General features: G+C 46.4%; 3 pseudogenes; 1 reads left to right on the top strand and 2 right to left on the bottom strand.

The window, feature by feature from the left end:
* The first annotated feature begins 204 nt into the window (after window positions 1-204).
* On the top strand, window positions 205-1,311 carry LOC102850679 (annotated as a pseudogene).
* A 4,318-nt stretch (window positions 1,312-5,629) lies between these two features.
* Window positions 5,630-6,794, bottom strand: LOC102850265 (annotated as a pseudogene).
* Window positions 6,795-6,976: 182 nt separating this feature from the next.
* The window catches only part of LOC102849854, a 5,329-nt pseudogene continuing 2,956 nt past the window's right edge, over window positions 6,977-9,349 (bottom strand).

Here is a 9,349-nt window from a genome sequence, read left to right as displayed (position 1 = left end):
GTGTTTAACAGTAGGCTGCTATAGCTAACCCTGCCCCTGGAGTTAAAAAGAAAAAAAAAGTATAAAAAGCCTCTTAGCAAGAACCAAAGTGGGATGTCCTGCCTTGTAGCTGGGACCCTTCCGCTGCGCAGCGAATAAAGGACTTCACCTGGAATTGTGTGGTGTGTGTCTCTTAGTCTGTGGGGCACAACACCCTAAGGAGAAATGAGTGACAAGTCCTATGCCCTGGAAGCAGGGAGGTGGGTAAGAAAATTATTCAGTGGCAGTCTTCACAAGAAACAAAGTCAACTCTGAGTAAATGGCCATAATCCTCATAAAACCGTCCTGGGAGGGTAGCTCCTGGCAAGAACGCAGATTATACAGACAAGACATGGGCTCAGATGTGTACAGCCTGAGTGGATATGTACAGAGTAGTCAGAACAAGACAGCAGAGCCATTCCCTTGTACATAGTGGTGTGGTTAAGATGAATGAGGAAGCAAAAATACCTCAAGAACAAATGTTTTCTTGTGAAAAAAGAACTTGTATCTTCAGAGAGGTGAAACAGACAGGATGTTTTTGCTAAAAGAATAAAACATGCAATTCTTCTTTTCACTGGTATTATGGTTTGGATTATGTTCTCTGAAGAGATATGTTTGTACATACACCCTACACTTATGACTTTTTTTTTTTAGTAACATGGAATTTTCTCTTTGAAGACAATTATTAGGTAACCATCAAATTATGGCAAGGTAATAATATTCTGAGTTTAAAACTGGGAAAAATTGGGGAAAGTGAGAATCAGGGCTATATCCTCTCTCCACACCTGTTCAATCTGTATACAGCTCAAATCATTAAATTAGACTTTAAGAAGAAGAGTGTATATGAGTAACCTACGGAGACATGAAGGCTGCCCTCAGGGCCAGTATCCTGGTTTCCTGGGCCTGGTAGCACATTGACCATGATGATAAGTTTTCCTGGACTCTGGAGGCATCCTAGGAACTGCTGACTGCTTACTGTAACCTTCATCCTCATCACAGTCCTCTGAGGCAGAAGTAAAAGCAATCTTGAAGTGACTGCAGAGGCAGAAGGGTGTGCAGGGAATCGATGTGGTGAACACAGAAGGAATTCCCATCTCAAGCACCAAGGACAGTTCCACGACCTCACAGTCCACCAGTCTTATGATGGACTTCATCTTGAAGGCACAAAGCATAGTGCGAGAAACCAACTCCCAGAATCACCTCACCTTCCTTCTAATTCACTCCAAAAATGAAATTATGGTCGCACCAGGTAAATACTATTTCCTGATTGTGATTCAGAATCCAACTGAATAATCTTCTCTCTTGGGTCCTGTGTTATTTCTTAATTTAATGCCCCCACCCCAGAAGAAGATTGTTAATTAATCATGCCAATCCATTGCAAGTAGAAATCACCCAATGTCCCGCTCATACCAATCTATTGACTGATCCAGCCATACCATGCACGAAATCCCTCTGAGACACCAACTGCTCCCACATTCCCAGACTGGGGGCCTCTCTCTTCAACAGGTCCTTCTCTGGCCACTTTTGGGGTTTGGAGCTTGACCTGCTCAATGCCCATATCGAGCTTGCTTCTGACATTCAGTTCGCTTGTCTCCCATGGAATAGGCTGTTTTTCTTTCACTAAAAATAACCAAGATGCTTCCTCCTTTAAAAACAAAAAGAGTGTGGCGCTAGGATTGGAGGAAGTCTCCTCAACAATCTGTGGTATGGAGATGTCACAATGCTTGCTGAAAGCAAGGAGAACCTGATGTGCTTGCTTCAGAAACTCAAAGCCTTAAATTTGGATTGCATGTCAACATTAAGAAAGCAAAATCCTTACCTCTGGACCAATAGGTAACATCATAATATACGGAGAAAAGGTTGAAATTGTTAACTATTTTGTCTTGCTGAGATCCACAGTCAACACCCACAGTATCAGCAGTCAGGAGATCAGGAAACATATAACACTGAGGAAGTTGGCTTCTAACGTCCTAAGGAACAGTGATGAACTTAGTTTGAAGACTAAAATGTTCCTGATTCAAGCCATAGTCTTTCCAATCACCTTGTATGCATCTGAGAGCTAGACAATGCATAAGAATGACAAGAGAAGAATGAATGGATTTTAGTTATGGTGTTGGAGAAGAGTGCTGAGTAGCATGTGGATTGCCAAAAGAACAGATATATCTTGGTTATTGTTGTTGTTGTTATATGCCGTCAAGTTGCCTGTGACCCATAGTGACCCTAGGTACAGTAGCTCTGAACCTTGCCTTGTCCTGAGCCAGTCTCACTAATTCCGACATGGCAACCCCCATTGCCCCAGACACTGTATCAATCCATCTCATCCAGGGTCTTCCTCTCCTGTGCTCTCCCTCCACTCTTCCAAGCATGATGTCCCTCTCCAAGGACCAGTCTTCTCATGGCCACATACCCAAAATAAGCGAGATAGAGCTTCAAAATCCTAGCCTCCAAGGACAGACTTGGTGTTTGTTTTCTTTGAGATCCATGGTATGTTCAAGACTCTTCTCCAGCACCACAATTCAAAGGCATCTGTTCGTCTTCTGTCATACTTATTATTGTCCAGCTTTCTAATGCATAGCAAGTAATTGCAAAGACCATGCCCTGGATCAGGTGCACCTTAGTCTCTAGACTGACATCATTACTTCCCAGTACTTTGGAGATGTTTCTGACAGCAGATTTTCCCAATACAATTCACTTTTTTATTTCCTCATTGCTGATGTTAAGAGTGTTGACTGTGGGGAAAAAAGAGTGTTGACTGTGGAGCAGAACAAACTGTAATTGTTAACAACTTCAATCTTTTTTCCATCTATTGTGGAAGAAGTTCAATCTGAGTGTAATCGCATGTATTTTGAGCATGCTGTTAGGAGAGGCAGTCCTTGGAAAAATACATCATGCTGGGAAAAGTAGAGGACCAAGAGAGAAAAACCCTCAACAAGATGGATTGACACACAATGGCTGCAGCAGTGGGTGTAAGCGTGGCAGAGATTATGATGAAGGCATGAAGTCAGACACCAGGTAGATGACCATCTGGTCTTTATAAACTTGCTATGGGTCATAGTTGACTAGGTAGCCGACTGGCTACTTTCTCCAAGACATATTTTGGGGTTTTTTTTGGCAATCTGTGGGATATTTTGCCAAGAGCTCAACTCAAAGGCAAAGATTCTTCTTCAGTCTTCCTTAGTCATTGTCCAGTATTCAAATGCATGCAAAGCAATGGAAAATCTCATGGTTTGGATCAGGCATACCTCACTCTAGAAACTGATATCTGTGCTCTTTAGTACTTTGGAGAGGTCCTTGACAGATGTGTTTAATGCAACACGTTTTGACTTCGTAACTGCCGCTACCATCAGTATTTGTAAATGTCACTATCAAGCCATCTTGTTCAGAGTTTTCCTCTTTATCTGACCCCTCCCTTCTAAACTTGATATATGTTCTTTTTGAAGGAATAGCCTCTCCTAAAAACATGCCTAAAATATGTGAGATGTAACTTCGCATCCAAGAAGCATTCTGGCAGTCCATGGGATGGATATTCAGTACTGTTTTCTAATATAACTCAAAGGCATTGATTGATTCTTTTAATGTCATCCTTAGTCATTATCCAACTTTTAGATGCATTGTTGTTGTGGTGGTTATGTGCTGTTGAGTTACTTGCGACTTATAGCAACACTATGTACAATAGTCCTGAAACATGATCTATCCTGTGTCAGCCTTATTTTCTATCACACACCTATCCCCATTACCCATCACTGAATCAATCCATCTCATCGAAGGTCTTCCTCTCTTTGGCTGTCCCTCCACCCTTCCAAGCCTCATGTCCCTCTCCAAGGATTGGCTCCTCCTTGCAACATGCCCGAAGTATGAAGCCTCAGAATCCTTGCCTTCAAGGAGCAGTCTGGTTTCACCCTCTCTAGGATGAACCTGTTTGTTCTCTTAGCAGTCCATGGTATATTCAACACTCTTCTCCAGCACCACAGCTCAAAGGCATCAATTCTCTTTCTCTCATCCCTAGTCATTGTCCAGCTTTCTGAGACATAGCAAGAAATTGCAAAAACTGAATCAGGTACACCTTAGTCTCCAGACTGATATCATTGCTCTTCAGACCTCTGGAGAGGTCCCTGACAACAGACTGCCCTAATGCAATTAGTCTTTTGATTTCTTGGCTGCTGGTACCAAGAGTGTTGATTTGTTGAGCCAAGCAAACTAAAGGAATCTCAATCTCTTCACTATCTATCATAAAGCTGCCAGTCGGCCCAGTGATGAGAATCTTTGTTGTTGTTGTTTTTTTATATTGAGCCTCAATCCATATTGAAGGCTGCAGTCCTTGATATTCTGCAGCAATTGCTTCACATCCTCCACAGTTTCAGCAAGCAAGGTTTCATTATCTGCATAACACAAGTTGTTGATGAGTCTTCCTCCAATCCTCATGCCACATTCCTCCTCATAGAGCCTAGCCTCCCAGATGATCTGTTCTGCATATAGACTGAAAAGATATGGAGATGGGGTGTGTGTGTGGGGGGGTTGGGCAAAAATTTATTACACATACAGAATTTTACTGATGAAGGCACACAGACTGGAGCACAACTGACTGCACAGTGGACAGCTAGCTCTTTGGAAAGTGGACAGGCTTGGGTGCCTTGGAGCCTCATGCCACATTGATTTGTCAGGCAGATTAGGAGGGCACGTGCCAAACACGTGGGGCAGCAGGGCGGCAGTGACTGTCTGCCTGCCCGCACTGCATTCCCTGTCTGAGCTGGAGCTTCAAAGGATGCCACACTCAGAAGCAAGCATCTGAAGTTGAAAAGCACTTCCTAAGTAGTCTGGGCTAGGCTCAGAAGTCACTGCAATGCCATTTTAAGCAAAGTGTTTAAGTTGGATGATTTTTCTGTGAAGTACAAAACACTAAGTTACAAGCTGTAGGAACAGAAGGTGCACCAAGGTAGTAATTTTTTTTTTCACTGCAGCACTTTATTCTTACACGAGGTGGTGTTGCTGGGGCCTAATGCTCGCACATGACAGTAGAAAAACCAAAATTTGTCATCTCTAGAATTGAGATGGCTTGCCTCCGGAAACTCTATGTACGAACAGTGCTCAGGCTGTTCGTTCATAGGGTCGCTATGAGTCGTCTACGACTCGATGGCATCAAACAAAAACAACAGATTTGAGCATTGTATACAAAAACCTTACATAAATTAAGAGGATTAATACAATTTACAGGTTTCAATGCAAACCGACTTCCAAACTCAAGGCAAGTAACACCCACTGCGAACCGGTGGGAAATGGCTAAGAAAGGAAATCGGGTCCTAAGGCTCAGATGGCCACCGCTTCCAGCCTGCAGCCTCTGGGGGTCCTGGAGCCGTCAGCTGTGCCATGAATACCCTGCAGACCAGGAGGTCGGGGAGGCGGGTCCTCACCCAGCCAAGGGCCTACTCCACGCCGTGTCATCCCGCACCGCGGCCATGAGTGGCTGGGTCACACGAGCTAAGGGTTGAAATAAAAGATATGGACAGGGTATTAAACACAGACCGAGGGAACAGGCAACGTTGACACAAGGTCAGATCAGCAACAAGGTCTAGCTCCGCTGCTGATTTTGAGATACATGCTTCAAGGACAATTTTCAAAGGCTTCTTGCCGTTTCAGAGGCTCGCATGAGGTGTGCGGGGCGGCCACCCTCAGAGGAGCTCGTGCAGGCGGGCGCCTGCCGGCAGTCCGTTTAGAAGCCTTTGCGGTGGACGATGGAGGGGGCCAACTCGTCATACTCCTGTTTGCTCTTCCACATCTGCTGAAAGGTGGACAGCGAGGCCAGGATGGAGCCGCCGATCCACGCGGAGTACTTGCGTTCAGGGGGCGCGATGATCTTGATCTTCGTGGTGCTGGGCGCCAGCGCCATGATCTCCTTCTGCGTCCCGTGGGCGATACTTGGGTACACGGTGGTCCCACCCGACAGCACGGTGTTGGCTTAGAGGTCGTTCCTGATGTCCACGTCACAGTTCATGATGGAGTTGAAGGTGGTCTCGTGGATGCCCAGGAAGGAGGGCTGGGGGAGGTCGTTGCCGATGGCGATGAACTGCCTGTCGGGCAGCTCCTCTCCGGCGAGGACGAGGCGGCGGCGGTAGGCGTCTCCTGCTCGAAGTTCGGGGCCAGGAGCACAGCTTCTCCTTGGTGCGGCGAACGATCTCGCGCTGGCTGCCCTCGGGGAGGATCTCCATGAGGCAGGCGGCCAAGGCGCGGCCGGCCAGGTCCAGGCGCAGGACGGCGCGGGGGAGCGCGCAGCCTCATAGGTGGGCACCGGGTGGGCGACGCCGTCGCCCGGAGTCCATGACGACGCCCGTGGTGCAGCCTGAGGGGAACAACGACAGCACGGCCTGGACGGCCACCTACATGGCGGGCGTGTTGAAGGTCTCGAACATGATCTGGGGCATCTTCCCGCGGTTGGCCTTGGGGTTCAGGGACGCCTCGGTCAGCAGCACCGGGTGCCCCTCCAGGGCCACGCGCAGCTCGTGGTAGAAGGTGTGGTGCCAGATCGTCTCCATGTCGTCCCAGTTGGTGACGATGCCGTGCTCGATGGGGTACTTGAGCGTCAGGATGCCCCGCTTGTTGTCCGCCTCTTCGCCCATGTACGAGTCCCTCTGGCCCGTGCCCACCATCACGCCCTGGTGGTGGGGGCGCCCCAGGATGGACGGGAAGACCGACCGGGGGGCGTCGTCGCCCTCGAATCCGGCCTTGTACATGCCGGAGCCGTTGTCGATGACCAGGGCGGTGATCTCTTCTTCCAAGCCGACCGAGAGGAGGACGGCGGCGGGCAGGAGCGCGAGCGAGCGAGGGGACGGCGGTGGCGGCAGCAGAAACTGAGACCGATCGCGGCCTCCCCGAGCGCGCGGTGCCGGGAGCAACTTCTTATCCTGGTTGCTCGTAGAGTGAGGAGTGGGAAAGGTTTTTATTTTTTAAAACTGAGCCCCTCATTTCAATGTACAAACCCCCCCAACTCTGATTTGATATTAAACTGTATTGTAACAAAATGGACTAAAAAGCAATTACTACTCTTCTGTGTTAGGGTAGAAGTGGGGCGAAAGAAGGAGTCCTTCAAAGCAGGAGGGGAGGAGGCAGCCGGAGGAAGGCTCAGCTGCTCCGTTTTCACTTTTCGTGGTCTCAGTAAAGTTTGGTTTTTCTTCTTCTTCCTTGCCTTTTATGTTGGCTTGGAAATTACCAGCTATTCACACACCGACTTTCCTCACAGTTTTTCTGCCATTCCCTCTTTTGTTTGGCTTTTTCTTGGACTTCGATCTTTTCTTCCCTTTGTCGCTTCTGTCCATGCATCTGTTTGGCTTCACTTTCTTTTCTTTTAATTTCCAGTTCAGCAAAGAGCTTCACGGTCTGGTTGAGTAGCTCAGGATCATCTTCCTCCACATCTGTTGGTTTCCTTTCCTCCTTTGCTTTTTTCACTCTTTTACAGTGGGTTCCACGTATTCTTTTCCTGCCAGGGTCCTCTTCTTTTGTTCTTGATCCAGCAAGAATTTGTAAGCTTTGTCCACAGCTTCAAAGGCCTTTTGTGCTTGGTCAGCATCATCTTGATTTTTGTCAGGATGCCACCAAGTTAGATAACTGCCGAAATATCTTTTTTATTTACTCATCTGTCATTTCAGGATCTATATGAACCTTAAAGGGGTTCAAGTTGAAGTAGAAGGAACCAGGAGGGTCAACCTTTCTATTTGACTTTTGGACATTAAAACCAAATCTCTTTTCTATTTGCTTCAACTCACTGTGGAAAGTCATAAACTCATCCTCTGTGTGCCTTCACCGCCAGAAGCCTCCCATTTCTCCGATCCACGATTATTTATTTATGTATTTATTTCTTTTTAGATGCATAGCAAGTAATATAAAAGACCATGTCTTGACTTGGGCACACTTTCATCTTCAACATCATTGCTCTTCAGCACCTTGGAGGAGTCCTTCACAGCAAAGTTCCCCAGTGCAACTTTTTTTTTGTTTTCTTGAATGTTAGTGCCAATGGTGTTAATAATAGATCTAACCAAGATCAAATTAGTGACAACTTCAATCTTTTTGCCATCTATTTTGTGATGTTGAGATGTAATCCAATATTGAAGGCTTGATCTTTCTGCAGCAAGAGCTTCCTAGCTTTCAGCAAGCAAGATTATGTGATCTGAGTAATGCAGGTAGTTTATATTATGATGGGAGAAAATATTAAGGGTATTAATGTCCTGTTAAGAACCTCTTTAAAGCTCTAAAAGAGCTAGAGCTTTGGTGAGGTCCTTAGCAAGAGAAAGAAGAGTGTCTGAAACTTGGACAATGAGTAAGGTGACAGAAGAATCTACAACTTTGAATTGTGGAATATGTAACTGACTGTCAAAAGAATACAGAAGCAAGACAGTCAACCTTGGAGGAAAAAAACATATATACTGAAAGCAGACAGGCCGATTGTCAGGTCCTTGTAAAAAGACAATGTTACTAGAATAAATGCTAAAACTCTGTGAAAAGAAACAAGATATTAAGAGCGATAAACAGATAACAATATCTCTTAAGTACAGAAAATAAACTTGAAACACATGCTTTTTTCCCTCCCCTAACAGCATTACGTCAGGCTGGAGACTAAGGTGCGCCTGATCCCGGTTCGCAATTACCTGCTATGCATCAGAGAGTTGGATGATAGAAAGAGAATTGATGCCTTTGAGCTGTGGTGCTGGAGAAGAGTGTTGAATACGCTAGGAAAAAATGGGTTTGTCCTGGAGAAGGTGAAGTCAGGCTGCTCCTTGGAGTCAAGGATTCTGAAGCTTCGTCTGACATACTTTGGGCATGTTGCAAGGAGCGACTGGTCTTTGGAGAGGAACATCATGTTTGGCAGAGTGGAGGGGTGGCGCAGGAGAGGAAGACCTTCGATGAGATGAGATGGATTGATTCCGAGTGGAGTGGTGGGAATGAATGTATTTGAGACAGCGAGGTTGGCGCAGGATAGAACGGCGTTTAGAGCTCTTGTACATAGGTCGCTATGAGTCGCAACTCGCAACTCGATGGCACATAACATCAGGAGGGAGAGAGAGCAAGAGAACACGAGAGTGCGAGAGCACGTGCAGGTGGGCTAAAGGACAGAAAGGCATGCTATGCTCCCAAGCTTTCAAAGGTGGGTGACTCTTGCTTTAGGTTGTGTAACCGTGGTGGTCAGTGTTTAATGGAATTCCCTGATTAAAGAAGCTTGGTTGTTGTTGTTTGTTGTTATGTGCCCTCGAGTCGCTTGCGACTCATAGCGACCCTATGTACAACAGCCCTAAACTCTGCTCTGTCCTGTGCCAATCGCACTGTCTCTGACACTCCCATCCCAATT

Source organism: Elephantulus edwardii, unplaced genomic scaffold (genome assembly GCF_000299155.1).
Source record: "Elephantulus edwardii isolate Elephantulus edwardi_28Jun2011 unplaced genomic scaffold, EleEdw1.0 scaffold00260, whole genome shotgun sequence".
NCBI classification, from domain to species: domain Eukaryota; kingdom Metazoa; phylum Chordata; class Mammalia; order Macroscelidea; family Macroscelididae; genus Elephantulus; species Elephantulus edwardii.
The sequence above is the reverse complement of the archived record's forward strand: the minus strand, read 5'-3'. Positions and strand labels throughout refer to the sequence as shown.